Consider the following 19500-nt stretch of genomic DNA (forward strand, 5'->3'; position numbering starts at 1 on the left):
TCTTAACAATTATATAGGTAATGCCCCATCACTTATTTTAAGATATTTTATCAGTTTCATAGATAGGTAAAGAAAAGGAGTCCGGATCTCTTGCCCACAAATTCTGTTCACGTCTACCCACATAACATCGCAGCCACATATGGAGAATATCTCATCTTCCTATATAATATTATGCAAGGAGAGATATTTGCATTTCACAGGGATAATGTGTTGTGGGTAGACATAGGTAGAGTTCTCGGGCAGGAGATCTTGAGTAAAAAAGAAGATGGATGATAAAAATCCTGACCACCTACCAATAAATACATTCTAACATCCTTCCAACATTATCAGTAACCACTAGATCTGTTCATGGGTCGGGTAGCCCAACGGGTTAGCCCGTTATTAAGTTAGGCATGGTCATAATTTTAGACCCGTGGGCTCGGGCTCGGGCCTAAAGCACTGGGCCCAACTTTTTTCTGGGCTGGGTTTGTGCTTTCTCAAAAAAGTCTGGCCCAAGCCTGAGCTCGACTTGATACTATATATTAAATAATAAAAATATATTTTATTTAATAAAAAATATATATACAATATTTTTTCTTTCTTTTTCTTTTCTTTTTTTTTTCAAGTAATAATGAGATATTTATTATTTTTGATTTTTGAAGGTTTTTGATATAAATAAAACATTTTTATTGAATAATAAAAAAAAGTATGTTTTCAAATTTTTGGTTAGACCCGGGCTTTGGACTTTATATGAGGGTCGGGCTCAGGCTCGGGCCTGAGTGTACTCTATTGATACAAATACAAAGCCCGACCTAAACTCAGCCCGACACGGCCCATGAACAGATCTAGTAACCACACATCTCATATATCGCGGGTTCAATTTTAGGATGGATTTTAATATTTGGTTCGACTATGATATAGAAAATATACGATATCTGAAAAGCTTTTGACTAGTCAATTAGAATCATAAATGTGGTAGCCAATCAAATACGTTGATTTTGATTGATCAAAACTCTTTTCCGTATCATAAATTTTCCATTTAATCTGATACTGATATGCGCAGTGTGAGATCATTTGGAAAGGGTGTTTCGACGTGTTTTGTTGGCGGGAGAAAGCTTTGTTTTTCGGTGAATAGGGGCATTTTCGAGATTCACCGGTCCCAAAAATATCAATTCTGGTATTGAATTGACACAATTGTCATAATTAAGTTGTAAATTATTAGGAATTATTTTAATTTTATGGGTATATTGGGAACTATAACTACACATGAATAATGAATTGTCGTTGGTATTTTGCCGTTTGCAGATTTTGTGAATGTAATTTGAATACTGCGAAGTGCGAACTGTCTGAGGACGAGGGACCGATCGATCTTGTAAATCTTGCCCGTGCAACTGTTTTGTTTTCTAATTTTCTTTTTTAAACACACACCTGCTCTTGTTTTGTTTTTTACTTTTGCCCTTCTGTTGCTCGAAGGGAGGGGAGGAGAGTCGACATGGTGGATGATTTTATGGTCTGTGTTGAATAGGATTATTGCTTCTACTTGTCTCGATTCTGCTAATGAAGGTTACGGGAGGACGGCTTGGGGTGATGGAATGGAGAACGTCTCTGTAAATAATGGAGTTTCTGTGAAGAATAATGGAGAGGGTTGTTCGAAGAAAGAAGACAAGAAGGGGGAGATGATTGAGTGCAGGATTTGTCAGGAGGAAGGCGAAGAGCATGAAATGGAAGCTCCTTGTGGTTGTAGTGGCACCCTTAAGGTCTTGTTCTTTCTGGGTTTCTCTTAATATCTTATGGGTTGAGCTTTTCTTTTGTTATTTTTTTAATGTTCTGGGTTGTTTTAATCCTTGCTTTTTTTTTTTCGCAAATTTTGTTGATTTAGTGTTCGGATTTTGACTTTTAATAGGGCCTTCTCTCTCTCTCTCTCTCTCTCTCTCAATGTGACATCGTTTTCTATAGACCTATGTTGTTTTTTGTTTCTCATTCTTTCGATTTTCATTTTTATCATCTTTCAAAGTTTGGGTTTTGTGGGTCACCTCAAAAAGGTGCTAAATTTTTTGGGTCTTCTGTGTTTTTGCATTTGAAACATTGGGCCACTGGGTTAAATGGTGCATTCTTTGGGATATTTGAGACTATTGTTTATTCTTTTTTAGTAGTCTCTGAGTTCTTCTGTTTCCGTTAAATTCTATGCCTTCTAATTTGTTCATATCGATATGCCATTGGGATATTAGTCTCTGTGCGGATGACCTCGAGACTATTTACTTTTCCTCCCTGGGGTTTAGTTCCACTTTTTTTGGTCAGTTTTGGTCGACTTTCCTAGCTTTAGGGCCTTAGCTTTGCAGTTTCTATATTCTTTTTCTTTTTTTTCCCTACCTGGGGCTCTGAGAATTAGCACGTGGAGCTTTTTAACTTTGTTCCATTGGGGTTTCTCTATTTTTAACGTGGTTTTTTATATTGGTTGGTTTTGCATGCTGGATTTTCTTGACTAGTTCTGAAGAACATAAAAAATTTCTATACTGCATTTCTCATTGGAGAAGAGTTGGTTTGTTATTTCTGGTTTTCTTTTATACTTAAAGTTAGTGATTATGTGTGCACTTGTCCATTAATTATGTCATTTAGGCTTCATTTTGTTTTTTATCTTCTATGAGCCGCTACCTTTTAAACTTTGGTCGCTCATATTTTATATCGATGAGTCTTATTATAATTATACTTGATTTTTTTTTTTTGTTATTTTTCAATGGTAGCTTTTTAGCATCTCCAGTCTGAGCATTATATTGGTTTTGTAGTTCTGCATTGTCTATATCTACATTGTTGGTCTTTTTGTTCATTTGGGTCTTATAATTTGAGCTCAGGAGTTGTCAATGGCCTACCAACCTCTTCTTTCCATTTATTGGCATGCAGTTTGCTCACAGGAAGTGCATCCAGAGATGGTGCAACAAGAAAGGTGATATCACCTGCGAAATCTGCAATCAGGTTAGATTTTGATATGTAGAATATTAGTTTTATTAGTTTATACATTATTTTCTATCCTTTCATTACATGTTTCTATGAAAGTATATATGAATACATTTTGAAGTATAAAACTTTGTGTTTTTCATTGTTTGTTAGGTATTTTCACCTAATTACTCTCTTCCACCTACCAGAGCCAATCCCGATGGCATGGCAATTGATATTAGGTATCTTTGAGATTAATTACTCCTTAGTCCTATTTCTTTTATCTGTGCATTTTCTACATGTTGTAATAGTTTTATAGACCTTCTTAGGTCTAGTAATTAGCAGGCTTGATGTGAAAAGAAAATTATGTAGTAGCTTTCAGTGGAAATTCATTTCCTTCCATCTTTTGCTCTATTATTTTCCCTTCTTTCTTTCCTTCTTTACATGGTATCTTTCTGATAAATTTGTTCACTCAAAATTTTGTTTATAGTGTAGTTAACATGTTTTAGAATATTTGGGTCTTTTTAACAGTTCAAATTGTTACTTAGTATTATTGTTGTTGTTGTTGCTGTTGATTATAAGGTTGTATTTTTAGAGAAGGTAATGTATATTTGTAATTTTTTATTACCGTGGAAAAGGGAGACTCTCCTAATTCAGTGACTATACAGTGTAATAGCATTCAAAAAAATGATAGAAGTATGCTAATTACGAAAATAAAGTTGTTACTTATTAGAAGGGCCATTGCCCAAAATTGGCCCTTTGGGAGGGGTGGAATCAATATGGGCCTAACCTTTAGCCTATTTTTAACATGAAATGGACATTCTCAGACTTGAAGCTGCATTCTCCTACTTGCAATCCCTTGATTTTTTCGTTACACTAAAAAATGGCCTCTAAGGTTGTTGCTTATTATTTCCCTTTATTTATTTATTTTTTGAGGGGAGGGAGGGAACCAATAAGGACCGCTCATAAAGTTTACATGCATATTTTGTTTTTGTTAGGATGGTCTACCTCTATGCATCCCATTGAACCATACATTATAACTTATTTTCAGATTATACTCCAAATTATGGTATGCTGTTGGTTGTTCATCAGAAACTAACAAGAACTAAGAAGAGTATTAGGTGGAACTTGGAAGTAATAAAATGGATATCATGAGTTGTAAGGGCATGTTGGTAATTTTGCTACTTCCGGCCATCTTATACTAATACTATACATGGCCTTCCTATTTATTGGTTTTGTTACTTCAGCATCAGTGCCAAGTATTCAGGTGTGCAACTTGCCAACCTCTATAACTCACATAATGATAATGCAACTATAAATCAATATTGAATATTTTTGGTCAGTAACTAATAACTATCTGTTATGGACGCATTCCTCGGGAAGACGTACCGTCACCACTGGCAGCAATAGGCACCTGACCCACCGCCAGCAGCAGTAGTGATTCAATGATTCTCATCCTACCCAGTTCGGCAACAACAGCCTTATCTAGATTAGATTAGATCATCTTGCTTGTTCTTATCTTATTCTATTGCTCTTATCTTATCTTGTTAGTAGATTATCAGATTAGGATTAGCTTATCTTATCCTTAGCAAGATAGAACTGGAAGTCTCCTATTCAGCAAGGAGACTCCCTAAGATTAGGACTCTTGTAATCTCCTATTTAAGGAGGCACCATTATTGAATGAGGATATCGAAAATTTCAGTCAAGAAAGAGAGCAAGGAGAGTTAGGTGATCTCTTGGACAAATCACCATTAGGGCGCCAAGATAGGTTCATCAAGAGCAAGGAGGAACAAGGGAAAACAGGAGGTTTTCCCCGTGGACCGACCCGTGACGAGATCCTATTCCCGGGCCCATAACACTATCAAAATTTATTGAACTAATATTAAATTATGTAAGTAATTTTACAACATGATAAATATTACAAGAAAAGAAAACTTGGAAGGTTTGCAGGAAAAAAGATCTTGGAAACTCTATAGTGCCGGCACAGATGTGCTTTTTATCATTACACATTGTCTAGGAGTGTGCAATAATTCTTTTTGGACTTTGATTGGAGCATCATTAGAATGTTAAAGTATGCAGAGTGTGAAGCATTGGCACTGACAGGGCTAGACTCGGAAGTTTGAATGACCTGTTAATTGAGACCAGTCACTTTGCCTTTGTTTTATATTTTTGAATTTGAATTACCTCTAGGGAAGGCATAACCAGAAAATGTGAACAACTTTACCCATTTAAGTCATAATAGTTAGACAATATTCAAACCAGTAACTATTCCATTTGAGTCTTAATACTTATGCAATTCTCAAACCAGTAACTGTTGTCATTAATTCTTTCCCTTTGTAATGTAGGTTTTGGCCTTTTATGAGGCAATTTGGGATCAGATTGATGGTCTGGCTATCAGGCTATGTCACATTTATGAGGCAAATAATCTAGAGATGCACATTTTTGGCCCATGTGTATTGCATGAGTGAAGGATAATGCTTCAAGTCCTGGGTTTGAATTTGATTTGGACAATATTCTGACTGGAACTTTGCTTAAATGTTTGATTGGAAGAAATTGAAAGAACTCTGAGTCTTTCATTTTGTGTTTAAATGATGTCCCTACAGTTAATTTCCTTAATGTGCCATTCTGTGTACTGGGACCTCAAAGTTATTGCATAATTTTTTTTTTACCTAAATGAAGTTCCACCTGCTCCCCAACTTTTCACAAGAAATAATGATTCGAGAAGATTTTTATTATTCAGATACACTCTTGAGATCCGTTGAATTGTGAATCCCATTTTTATATGATGTTTTTTAGCCTCAATATATGCTACCTAATTATAGCAACTAATTGCTGAAATGCTTTGTCCTTTTCTTTCTTTATTTATCTTTGTGTTTTGTTTGATCATGACATTTTCGTTGCATTAGAGAATAAAACCTATTCAGGGACCTCTGATAACAGCTTAAGCTTTTAGGTTGAATGGTTCCTTGAGATGGTATCAGATTGTATTTGATCAAGTGGTCTAGTGTTTGATCCTCGTTGCCCCCATTATAATTAATTAAATTTCATCACAGGTTATGGCTGGGCCTGTGCTTGTCCACACTTCAAGCCCAATGGGCTTTCGTGTGAGGGGGCATGTTAAAGAATAAAAACCTATTCAGGGACCTCACCTAACAGCTTAAGCTTTTAGATTGAATGGTTCCTTGAGACCTTGTTACTTGTTTGAGCGTTCTCCTTAAATTGCCTTGGTTTTTCCATCTGTGCATTTTTTTGGATACATGTCCAATCCACTATTTTTGCTTAGGAAGTTCACCATATTTTTTCCTTTTCATATTTTATTTCTTTCAGTTCAATTAGACAAGCATGGGGCCAACAGATTGATCTTCATGAGGCACGTTTTCTAGCTGTAACTGCTGCAGAGCATTGGTTACTTTTATCACAATATGATGAATATGCTGCTGCAAACACTGGAGCTGTTGCCTTCTTCCGCTCCATTGCTCTCATTGTATGCATATTCCTTCTTTCATAAAGAAATATTACTCGTATTTTTTATGCTTATAAGATTTTACACCACTGGGAGATTGATAATGTGAGTTTGCTTATCTTTGCAGTTGATGCTAATCCTTCTAATTCACCATGTTGTGATGATCACAAAGGGCTCTGGCTTGGTGCAGGAAGCATCAACTTACTTAAATGTGAGTCTACTGGTGCTTTGACAATATTTAGTATATTATGTATACATTCAGATGCGCATGACCATATAAATGTGCATACAGTTATGAAAATACAGGTGAAAAATGCTCTGAACAAGTAAAAAATTGATATTCTGATCTTGGAAGACTATCCCTCCGTAGTTGTTCAAAAAGCTATTGATGACAAGTAAATTTCATTATTTTTTTTTAATATTAGTCATGAGTGGTAGATGCATAAATTACTTGGAAGGAAAACCCTTTACCCAAAGTTCTTGATAGGATAGCTATATCATGCCATCTGGACTTGAATTACATAATGAGAGGTTGATGTAGAACATGTCTTTCTAGATTAGTATGGTACTACTAGCTTTTTGCATACTTTGTCAATGCAGCATATGCAGTTTGACAATGTGATGATCATTGGTAGTATGAAACTTGGATAGGGCTGACTTTGGAAATTATTAAATTTTATATAGGCCCGAAACCTAATCTGAGCCTGATGTAATTGAAATTCTTCAAATTGGGCAACCTGACTTGCAGTCATAATTGGTAGCTGTTCATTTTGAAATTTTATATCATTTAGACAAATGCATTCAAATCTATGCTTTATAAAAAGAAATACTTGTAATTGTATGCTATATATGCATAACATGCATGAAACAAGAATATAAACTAGACATCATATGTTATTTGTCTATTTATAAATGGGTGAAGTGGTATTGAATAAATTTTATTTTCAGGTTTCTGTTCTTCAGTTGGCTGGCTTTGTTCTACCATGCTATGTCATAGCCTGCTCATGTTACATTATACATAGCAGAAAGAGGAGACAGGTGTGTTTTCAATTTCACATCAAGTTGTTAGTCAGGGATGGATAGTTTTTTTTTTGATATTTCAGGGTCCCAAGAAAACCCAGAAGCTTCAATGGTTTTTGGCGAAGTGATGGAGAACCCTCAAATGATCTGAAACAAAAAGATGCTAACACCAATTATGGCATGGAAATATGCGGGTTTAAACTGCTGTCAGTAGCTGATTCTGTTGTAGTGGGTGTGGCACATGAATCTGATTTGACATAATTTTCTTGGTCAATATTCCACCATATCTGCCCATCCTTCCTTGTAGGAAGATACTCCAAAAAAATGATATCCAATCCGAGTCCCTGAATTCCTCCATGGAAAAAATTTCCAATTATAACAATTTTCCATGTCTGCAAAATAAGCATTATTTTATAGGTAAACTTCTACTAAAAAAATTAAAATTTTGAATGACTTATATGGATTGTGGACCAATCCAGTGGGTCCCTGTGTGGTGGATGATCTAGATTGGGCACAAGATCCCTCAATATGGCAAAAATATGTGGGTTGTGTAAGGAAGGTCCATTAGCTAACCTGAATGTGGAAGCTTTTTCCCATACTATATGTATGCATGTATTAGGGGCAAGTCATGCTTTGTGCAGTGGAATATCTTGGTCTGACAAATATGAGAAAGTTGGCACGAGTCTCAGGAGCAATCTCTTTGTAAAAAAAAGTCTGTATCTAGCTAGTCCACAACCCCTTCCTAGATCTAGTGTAATTCCATGGACAAGGCAGCCATGGTCGGACCCCTGAAAGTCTGGGAAATGGCAATGGTTTGGTGAGGATAGAAAGTCGGTGAAGGTCAGGGAGAAGGAAAAAGTGGGTATTGGATTTGGATTGAAAGGAGAAAGAATCTGGGCAAGAGAGGGGAGAGACAAAATCCGGCCTTTTGGGGGGGGGTGCCCATTTGGAAACAGGTCCCTCTATTTATATATTTTTCTTTTTTTTTTTTTCCCCCTAAGTAAAGAATTTTTTAGAATGCTTGTCAGCATAAGTGGCCAGATGCCAACAGCTATCAGCCACTGACCTTTACACTTGATTCAAGGTCTGGCTCGGTTGCTAGCCTGTGACCCAGGTCAGACTGGGCTGGTTTGGTTTTGGCATTTTGTTTTTTAAGAAAGAGCATCTGAGAAGTGGATTGCTCCCACTCTCAATCAAAAGTCTATCTACTCTCAAATTGAAGCTTTCTTCTTTAACATGTGTCCACCCACTCTGAGAAATAGTGAGAATAGTTAACTCCACTTTCAAAAGTTGAAGTGTTAGCTTCTTCATACACGTGTCTACCTATCCAAAAAATACCCAATTCAATGGACATGGGACTCTTTCTTCTAGATAAAATAGTTACAAATTAAACTTGATTTAATTTTTTTAAATAAGGAACTCAAATTAAATATGTCATATAAATAGTAAATCAAACACAAAATGACATAGGTGTAGTTGCCCCATACTTAGTATGGAGTCATTCTCTAGTTTATAATGATTACAGGGAACACAAAAATAGCAACAAACATAATCAAGGGTTTTGATGGCGTCTTCCTTAGGTAGTCATCTAAGGTTGTCCACTTGTCCATTCTAGAGAAAACTTTTTGATGACAGTCACTGGGACTGGAGGGTATATATCGAGTGCCCATTGCTGATATTTGTTGCTCTTGTAGACTAAGAGAAAAAGATCAGTGCAATGTTATTTATACGTAGGCTTATAATTTGAATATGTGAAACATGATATTCTCTATAAATCCCCTAATTGAGGAGTTCCTTTCCAATAGTTTAAAGCTGCACAACCTGAGTTGTGATTTATGAAACCTTGGACATCTGACCCTAGATCAATACCAAAATCCTGTCACCTGACAAGTTTATTCATTCTTTCCTTTTTGTTCGAGTACCCTTTAGTTGGCAATTGGAATGTATATCTGATCTATGCCTCTCTGTCACAGGGATGATAAACCATTGCTGATTTCAACTCAACAACAGCCAAGCTATTCTGTATATTGTATTGTCTTGAAGTTGTATTTAGATCAAGATTGCCAAGAATTGGCCCAAAAGCATATGCCTGAAAGCCAGTAGCTTTTGCTCAAGCTACTATAAATTTTTAAAGAGAACAAAGGAATGGAAAAAAGTTTTTATCCACAAATAGAATCTTTTTTGTGTGTTGCACAGAATTCTACATACAAATTATGCTTCACTTTTTAAACCATTTTTCAAAAGCGTGCCAACATGATTTGGAAAGGCCCAAAAACCAGTCGATAAGTTAGTTTGTATGTTACGACCAAAAAAAGAAAAGTTCATGGTGTATATACATACAGGAGAGATAGTTCAGGTCTGAGACCTGTAGGGATATTTTTGGATCAGTTGGAAAAGAGAAGCTTTAAACTCAGGAGTGTGTTTCTGTTATGCCATCTGGTTCTGCAAATGTTCCATGTGGAAATCATGACGGATATCCATGACTTCAATATTTCATAATTTCTTCCTGTTTCCATATATTTTTTTTGAATAAGTGGGGGAGGTAGAGAGTAAAGGGGGTGGGGATCTCCATTTGGTTTCTAGGTCCTACATCTGGAATGCTTGGCAAGTCCTTTGGTAGTATTTATTCAACTGTGAGACTCAATCTTGTACACTGTTCTACAATGAAATCCATAGTTGTTGAATGGACCACCCTCATTACCGTACTAGTGAGAAAAAAAAAATCAGAAGCCACCACCACTTGGATAATTGGATGGTATGTAGTGCAGACTGCAGCGTTACCATGATGAATGATTTATGAAGCATCTGTCATTGGATTGAGAAGTGAATATATAGAATTTGTATGATAATTGGTCTGTCTTGTCTATTCAAGTGGGGCAGCAAAAATTCTGTTCCTTGGCAATGCCCCGAGGAAAAGAATGCGCCAAAACACAAGTGCTCAGAGTTCGGGGGTTTGGATTAAAGCTGACCTGAACCAGACCTAACCTGGATGGATCCAACCTAACGCTTGAAGAAATTTGGTAAGCGTACTCTCCACTTTCATTTTCACTGAATTCAACCATTGACCAAACAGAATAAAAGAAAGTGGCATCTCTTTGCACTCCAATTCCAATCATTAATGCTGTCTTTGGTTGCAATGCGAATTTATTTGTACTATATACAAAACCATGATAGTGCAAATGTTTTCGGTGCAAATTATGATTTATTTTTATTTCAAATTGCATTACAAACAAGTAAAATAAGACCTGAAATAGAATAATGTAAAACCCAAAACAAAATTTAACCATAATTGATTTGCATTTTTTTCATTTGCACTCTCATGCATTTATACTAATGCAAATAAAATTTCACTACAACCAAATACAACCTAAAGATTCAACTTTTCAATTTATCTCCATATTAGAAACAGTTGAACATACAAAATATATTTTGAATATTGTTTTTTGGCCATTCTACTCGTATGAACTAGCCAGTTCTAGCCAGTTCCAATATATATATGTACATATATGTGTGTAAATATATATTTTATTAATAAATAATGTATAAATATATTTTAGATATGTTATATATATTTTTATACTTAATTTATGTTTTTTAATTCAGTTTTAATTCTTTTTATTTATAAAAATATTAAAAATTACAATTTGAGGCAAAAAAAATAGCGGGGAAAGGCATCTACGGCTCCTTGGAACGCATAAATCTCAAAAAATTACCAAAATAAAAAAACCCCAATCGGGCATCGGAGTGCAAAGTTATGGCTTCCAAAAGTTTGCATACATTGAGCGTGCAACCCGCGACCCGATGATTGGGTCGAACGGGTCAACCGTCAAAACGGCCGGGTCAAATGGTTTTTGAACAAGTCAACAATTTTGACTATCTGACGAGTCTTGAATGAACCAGACCCGGAAACTTGGCCGGGTGATGGTTCGAATTATTCAACCGGCTGGGAGTAACTTGCTTATTTATAAAAGGTTGCTAATGATGATGAGAGCCATGGCACTTTAACTTTGGTGATAGAGGAGCATATTTTAGGCTAGGCTATTGATCTAGGATAGGAGAGGGTGATGCTTAATTTTAGGTCAGGCTATTGATCTAGTTTGGTGATAGAAAAGTCACTTTAATTTTGAAGTGGAAGGCAAATTGGTGTAGAAGGTTGCTATTGATCTAGTAGAGGGTGTGAGACCATATTTTAGGCCAGGCTAGATGTTTATTGTTTTAAGGCCATGGTTGGGAGTGCTTAAAAATAAGTGCTTATTTGGGCCATTAAGCACTTTTTGGTGTTTGGGAAATAAGCCCGAAATAAGTGCTTATTGTTAAGCACAATTTTCCATCTTTTTTTAAGTCCTTATACAATAAGTACTTATTTAATTTTTTTCTTCCAAAATTATCCCTAATTGAATTTTAAAATACCACTTATAAAATTATCCCTAATTGAATTTTATAGTACTTTTGCAAAAGTACTTATGTAAGCACTTTTATGAAAGCACCTTAGTAAAAGTACTTTTATGAAAGTACTTTTATAAAATCACTTTTACGAAAGTATTTTTACAAAATCACTTCTACAAAAGTACTTTTACAAAATGTACTTTTGCAAAAGTGCTTTCATAAAAGTACTTTTGAAAAATCGCTTTCGTAAAATTTGAAAGAAAATGAAGGACAAAATAGTCACAAATACTTGTACAAGTGCTTATTGGAGAAAAAGACTACCAAACACCCAATATGAAATAAGTGCTTATTAAAAGATAAGCACTTGAAAAGGTAGATATCAAATGCAAATAAATGCTAATTTGAATAAACACTTATTTTTAACATAAACACTTCTAAACATGACCCAAGTATTGTTGCACCTTTATAAAAAAACTAGGTCACCAAGCGATGAGGATGCAAATTTTGTACCCAATTTGAAAAATATACTATTACACCCACAAGAACACTACCAACACCTACCCACCACTAGAACACTCAACCTAGCCTTAACCTAATTGGGTTGGTTGAGTTAGGGTTCAGATTGGACCTTTGCCTGCCAAATTTACAAATGCATGCATTGATACATGAATACTCTAGTCTTAAACTCTTAATCATCAGCCTCTCTCCTCTCCCTCTTCTATAAACATATTTGTCTTGTTTGTATCATATATATAATATAACAGCAGATGTATCATATATAATATAATATACAAGCCATCAATCCCCTTCCTAATCCAACTTTTGTTTTAAAGAATAGGTTGTGTCAGGTTTGGATTGATCTACAACCCTTCTAATATGAATAAACTGATGCAGTTTGTCGCAATCCAAAATCCCTTCGCATTGTACCATCCAAAATCCAAATTGTTTGTCGCAATCTAAACTCTTGTCATTAAACTGATGCAGTTCAGTAAAAGTGGATTCCAATTTCCACCCATCAAAGCTAATCTCATCAGTTATTCGTCTAATCCTGGCCGGCGGTTGTCCCTTCTTCCACTGGGTAATCGCTTTTTAGATTTTCTGTTCGGCTTCGTTCCTAGTTGGGTCGTGTAATTGTGGAACTGATTGGCTTTCTCTACCTCATTGCGAATTATCACCGAGCCATGATTGTCATTGTCGATACTTGATACCGATTTAATCAATTCGTTTGGGTTTTTCTGGACGCGGGGGAGTGCCCGACCAGTGTAAATATATGGATCGGTAAAAGGAATTACTTGTAATTAATAACATTTAATTTTAAACAGCATTATCTGAAAGACAGACTGCTTCATATATATAGGCTGAGGTTGGCTGCCCTGCATTATCTTTAATCAACAGACATGAGAAAGAAATTGTTTATAGAAGTACATATGGAAGACATGAAACAGGGGCAGAACTAGGGCTGCACACTGATCAAATGGGGCTCAATATGGGTAGATTAAAAAATTTGAATTTGAATAGGATTTTATCCATTTGGATTTGTATTGGATTCAATTGAATTCGGATTGTAATGAATATATTGAATAGTTTAAATAAGTTAAGGTAAATTACATATTAACACCTGTATTTTTGGGTTAGTCTCTCTTTGACACCCGAATTTTTTAAATTGACTTACCACGGCCCCCCTCCGCTAGTATATTGTACATGTCAACTCAAGTGGCCAAATATAAATTAATATTTCAAAGCTGTAATATCAATGGATCAGGCTTGGTGTCCGAAACCCGATTAAGATTGACCAGATCCTAACTTTTAATTACTCTCAAATATAAATCATTATGTATTATAAAAATTATAAATTCTTATATATTATCATAATATTACTTTTATTTCAAATTTCTCTTACCCATGCATCGCACGCGTCCCAATTAATATATAACATACAGAAAAATGTTATTCAAAGTGTAGTACATGAGAGTTTGATTATTATCCCAGTCATCAACACTAACCCCTCTCTAAGAATAGCCATGGGTTGTTGCAATCCAAAAGTCTCCACTCATGACCTGTCACCACCCACCACGCTCTTTTACTTTTGTTTTTTTTTTTAAACTTTGGATTTACGTGTGACGGTGTGAGTGTGTTTTTCTTTTCTTTTTTATTTTACAAAAATCCAAAGTGGCTATTTTATTAAATGAATGACACCTTTTAGTAATCTGGTGAGCAGACATTACAGTCAGTCACTGATCTGAAATCAAAATTCAAGCATCTATTTTGCTTTGGTATGTGTCACCGTCCACCGGAATTTTTTATAAGATGAAAAATCTATGATGCCGAAAATATATGATATTGAAAGTGTTTTGACCGGATAAACAACACCTGACCGGCTATCACGTTTATGATGCCAGTTGATTGGTAAAAAAAAACGAGAATTGAATAATTGGAAATGGGAAAATAAAATGATAGTGCTAAATGAAAAACATTTGTACAGCTAATCTTTATAACCTTGCATTGGAATATCTCTATATTTATGTGGAGTTCGGCTTCAGTTAGGACAATGCTTGTTCAAGCAGTCTTTACAGACTTGCATTGAGAATATCTCCTATTTATGTTCTTTAGTTCATGCAGAGATTTTAATGCAAGGTTGCAAAAGACAGTTGGAATGGTGTGGATACAAATTTGCCCTGATGGAAGTAAGTTGATCTCACTTACGCGCTTTATTTCATGTAGAGATATTCCCAATGCAAAATTACAATAAGCTGTATGAACGGTGTGAGCACCATCTTGCTCTGACTGAAGCTGAACTCCAAGTAGTTATCCACTTAATTAAATGAGAAACTAGAAAAAAAAAAAATAAGAGAAGGTCATAGATAATTGAAGGAATGGACAGACCACGTTCATATGTTTTGTCCAATGTTTTAAAAATCGATCCGGCGGTTCTACCACCCAGTCGGAACATAGGTTTTGTGGGCGTGAGGGGGATCTGACCAGCGTAAAGATATTAATAGGTAAAAAGAATTGCTCCTAGTTAATACCATTTAATTTTAAACACCGAGGGACATGAGGGAGAAATTGTTTAAACTATAACCAATAGCTAGGGCGGCACCCGGATCCAATCGCCTCAATATACGTAGATTCAAGTTTGAATGCTTATATTTTGAATTCAAATCGGATTTTATACATTTTGGATTTGTATCAGATTCGAATTGAATTCACATTGCAATTGGATATATTGAATGGTATAAATAAATTACGCTAAAAATCATCAAAAATATTATATATTATTATTAAATAAATGAATTTAAAAAATGTTATTGCATTATTGCACAACCCAACTGATGATACAAACTATGGTTGACTTTCAATTTGTGCGACAACCTAACTGTGGTTCAGAGGTGAGACAAATCGGCACATCCAAACTTATAGAAAACTTGCTGCAAATTCAGTCTTAGAGTTCCATTACAAGTTTACAACTGCTCCTTCCTTTCCTCTTTGTAGTTGTTAGAATCTCCAAAGTGCACCATGGCTGACCCGATGTCGTTGTGCAATCTTGTCTTCCAATGCTGGGCTTGCATTGGAGGGCCTAACCGTTCAACCTATGTCTGTAACTTGGAACAAAATCGCACATCTCTGAGTGATCGGTTGGAGGAATTGCAAGCTTTACGAAATGAGGTGAAGAGAAAAGTGGACGAAGCAGAGGCCATGAGAATGACACGTACAGATCAAGTGGACCGCTGGCTGCATCGTGTAGAACAAAGAGAAGGGGAAGCCCAGAAAATCCTAGATCAGTGTTCTCAACGGATTGCTAAGGATTGTCACTGTCTGGGAGATTACTGTCCCAAAAACTGCGGCGCTAGCTATAAGCTCGGTAAGCAAGTGGCTTTATTGCTTTCAAATGTGGTGGAATTAATCAACAAAGGCAAGGATTTCAATTCCAGTGAATTGGCTTATAGGCGGATGGCACATCCAGGAGAAGAATTTCCTCTACCAGCAACAATTAAAGACATGGATTTGATGTTGGAGAAGGTGTGTAGTTGCATCAGAGAAAATCAAGCTGCTGGAATCATTGGACTATACGGTACAGGGGGAGTTGGGAAGACGACCCTTCTCAAAAAAATCAACAACCACTTTCTCGTCAAAACAGCAGACAACAGTGATTTTGATGCTGTGATTTGGATAGTTGTGTCCAGAGAATTAAACACGACACAGATTCGAAAGAAAATCGGTGATCAGTTGGGAATTACACGAAAAGACGATACAGACCAGGTTGCAGAGGCCACCGACATTTTCAGGTTGTTGAGTCGTCAAAAAAATAAAAAGTTTTTGCTCCTCTTGGATGACGTATGGGAACGAGTTGATCTAGAGGTAATTGGAATTCCTCACCCCAGTACCGTCACTGAATCAAACAAGTCAAAGGTGATATTCACAACTAGATCTGAAAAGGTGTGTGGAGAAATGGAGGCTAAAAAAATTTTCAAAGTTGAATGCTTGCGGGATGATGAAGCATGGAACCTATTTGAAGAGAAGGTAGGAGAGGACACCCTGAATTGTGATCCAGACATACGTCAGCTAGCCAGGGATGTTGTGAAGGAGTGTGGTGGGTTGCCCTTGGCTCTCATCACCATCGGCCGCGCCATGGCAAGCAAGAGGACTCGTCATGAGTGGGAACACGCTATCACAGTGTTGCAGAAATCTCCAGCAAAGTTTTCAGGTATGGAAGAGAAAGTGTTTTCTATCTTGAAGTATAGCTATGATGCCTTGCCAGATGATAAAGTTAAATCTTGTTTCTTATATTGCTCCCTCTTTCCCGAAGATTATGATATTGAAATCAAAGGTCTCATAGAATATTGGATTGGGGAAGGATTCATAAAAGGAAATGAGGAAATGAGGGAAGCAATGAATGAAGGATATGATATCATTGAAACTCTAAAACGAGCCTGCTTGTTAGAGCCAGGTGGGAATGATAATTATATAGATATCATGAAATATGTAAAGATGCATGATGTGATCCGGGACATGGCATTATGGATTGTGAATGACTATGGAAGGAATGATAAGAAGAAGCATTTGGTGGTAAGGTATGAAGAGTTGATGGATAAGCTTATCTTCAAATGGCAGGGCGCCAACAGGATATTTATGCTACCTCCACGTCCTCCTTATCTTCAAATGGCAGAGCAGCAGCAAATTAAAGATGAGGTGGTCGTCCCTCCTGATGAAGAGTATCCCAACCTTATTCCGATTGCAACCTTCTTAGTAGCCTTTGGTCCAAGTAAGGAATTCCCTACTAGCAGCTTGCTCCGATCTACCAAGTCTCTTAGAGTTTTGGATTTATATAATTGTTCATTTGGAAAAGTAAAGTTCCCAACTGAGATTGTTGAATTGGCTGAATTGGAATACCTCAATCTCCACTTACGAGTATAAAGGAATTGCCATACGAGTTGGGAAACTTGAGGAAATTGAGGTACTTGAATTTGTATCGAACAAGAGATCTTCATGTGGTTTCAGTTGAGGGGATCCTAAAGCTGTTGGATCTACAGTATTTGAACCTATTTAGATCTAATTTTTGGGATTGGGAAATGGAAGGTAGGTCAAGATTGATGGAAGTATTTGAAGCCTTAAAACACTTGACTGATTTCCGAGTCACAATTAGCAGTGACACATGTCTCCAAAGTTGGTCAAATTCCTACAAGTTACACAAGTACACAACAGGTCTATGTCTTGATAATTACAAGGACAACTCTTTCCGCATAACTACTACTACTCTTGAAAATATGTTTCTAAAAGAACTCGAGTTTTCCAGATGCGAAAAGTTGAGAGATATTAGTTGGAGAATGGAGACAAAGAAGGGGTCAGCAGAGAAGGAGTCAGCCTTGAGGCCAGGGATATTTTCACTCTGTATCCGTTATCTTCCCAAGTTAGAGAAAATAGAGTTGCCGCACATGTGCTTACAGAACATTCAATTTATTCATATTCAAGGTTGTATGGTGTTGGAGGACCTAACATGGCTTCGTCATACTCACAAGCTTGAAAGTCTTTGGCTACAGAATCTGCCAAGACTAAAAAAGATAATAAATGCAGAAGAAACGTTGAAACCATTCTCAAATCTTAAATGGATAATTCTTTGGGATCTACCGGCATTAGAAGACATCTACCCCGGTGCCTTGCCTCTTCCGTGCCTAAAGCGAATTCGCGTACACAAATGTCCAAAGCTGAAGAAGCTCCCATTTGACTCCAACAGTGCCGAGAACCGTTTGCGTGGGATTAGTGGAAGCAAGGAATGGTGGGAGATGCTAGAATGGGATGATGAAAGCATCAAGTCCAATTTCCAACAATATTTCACCGACATAGAAAAGTAGCAGCAAGGTAATAAAGTAATTAACCCTCATGATGGATTTAATTGTTTGTAATGTAGTTTAGGACGATGATAATCGTGACTTTTAATTTTGTTATCCCTATTCCCTACCCATCTGATTCCAGTCGAACTAATTAATTTGTTAATGAACTTTCCTAAAACAAAATAAATGATAATTATTTTCCACTCCAGTTTGTGTGAAAATGGGCATATATATATATGTGGATCTTATTTAAGTAATTTACAGATACAAATTATAGGCGTGTAGAGACTATGGATAGTAGAGACTGGAGAGCCCACTCATACAAGGGATAAGGGGAAAGGCAAATTAATCATAATTCACTATTGTTACCTTCCTTTTCTTTTTATTATTTATTTACTATTTATGAAGATATAATAATTTATTTAATTTTGTAAAGTAAATAAATGAAGAATTTAATTTAATAAAATAAATAAATATAAATTTATTATTGGGAGAAGACTGGTCCAAGCTATCTAGAACCAAACCCAACCCTTTGACTACCCTAAATATTGGGCTTAGGGAATAAAAGAGAGGTTAGTGAATTAAATAAATAAATATTTATCAATTATAACTTATTTAATTTATTAAAATAAATAAATGAATAATTTAATTAAATAAATATTTCATTTATTATTGGGACAGGATCCCAAACCAACTTAACCTTTTGATATTAGGCTCAAGGGGGGGGGGGAGAGAGTAGGGCGGGAAATTCATAGGGGCAATATAGAATAAAGTAGTAGAATCCCTAAGCTTTTTTAATTAAGTTTCTTGGAAAAAATTACTTAAAATAAATAAAAAATTAAACATATTTTGATATAGGGTCTAGGTAGGGCAGGAATTTCACTCCACATCCCCATCACTTTCCTCAATCAAGTATCCCTATTAATCCCCATCCTTATTAGTAAAACAAGTAAATAAAGAAATAAAAGTTTATTTATTATTGAGATGGGATTCGTACAGGTTATCTCAAACTAGACCCAACCCGTTAACAAAATAACAACCCTAAATATTGGACTCGGGAAGAGAGAAATAATTTGTTAGTGAAATAAATGATTAATTAATTTAATAATTTTGTAAATTAAATAAATAAAATTTTATAGATAATAATTTACTTAATTTATTAAAGTAAGTAAATGAATAATATAATAAATATTAATAAATCTTACGGTGACATAATTATAAATAAATTATTTAGTAAAATAAATATAAAAATAAATAAATTAATATATAAATAAGGAGATACATGACAAGTTATCATTATTCTGTTTTATTAATGGCATCATTATAAATAGTTACGGTATTCAAAATATCTATTATAACTTTTATAATTTCATTAGATTAAATTATTTGTTTTAC

The 19500-nt window shown here is 35.6% G+C and overlaps 2 pseudogenes across 2 annotated transcripts; both read left to right on the forward strand.

Annotated features, from left to right (window-relative positions):
* The first annotated feature begins 1357 nt into the window (after positions 1–1357).
* LOC148873297 (uncharacterized) lies at positions 1358–9591 on the forward strand (annotated as a pseudogene). Its single transcript, XR_016105379.1, has 7 exons — positions 1358–1736; positions 2878–2949; positions 3085–3152; positions 6238–6394; positions 6501–6584; positions 7322–7411; positions 9367–9591. The product of XR_016105379.1 is annotated as an uncharacterized LOC148873297 (transcript).
* Positions 9592–15065: 5474 nt separating this feature from the next.
* On the forward strand, positions 15066–18308 carry LOC148873298 (putative disease resistance protein At1g61300; annotated as a pseudogene). The gene has a single exon (XR_016101148.1). The product of XR_016101148.1 is annotated as a putative disease resistance protein At1g61300 (transcript).
* Positions 18309–19500: the final 1192 nt, after the last annotated feature.

Source organism: Nelumbo lutea, chromosome 1, assembly GCF_056320005.1.
Source record: "Nelumbo lutea isolate HS-2025 chromosome 1, American lotus-T2T, whole genome shotgun sequence".
Taxonomy (NCBI): domain Eukaryota; kingdom Viridiplantae; phylum Streptophyta; class Magnoliopsida; order Proteales; family Nelumbonaceae; genus Nelumbo; species Nelumbo lutea.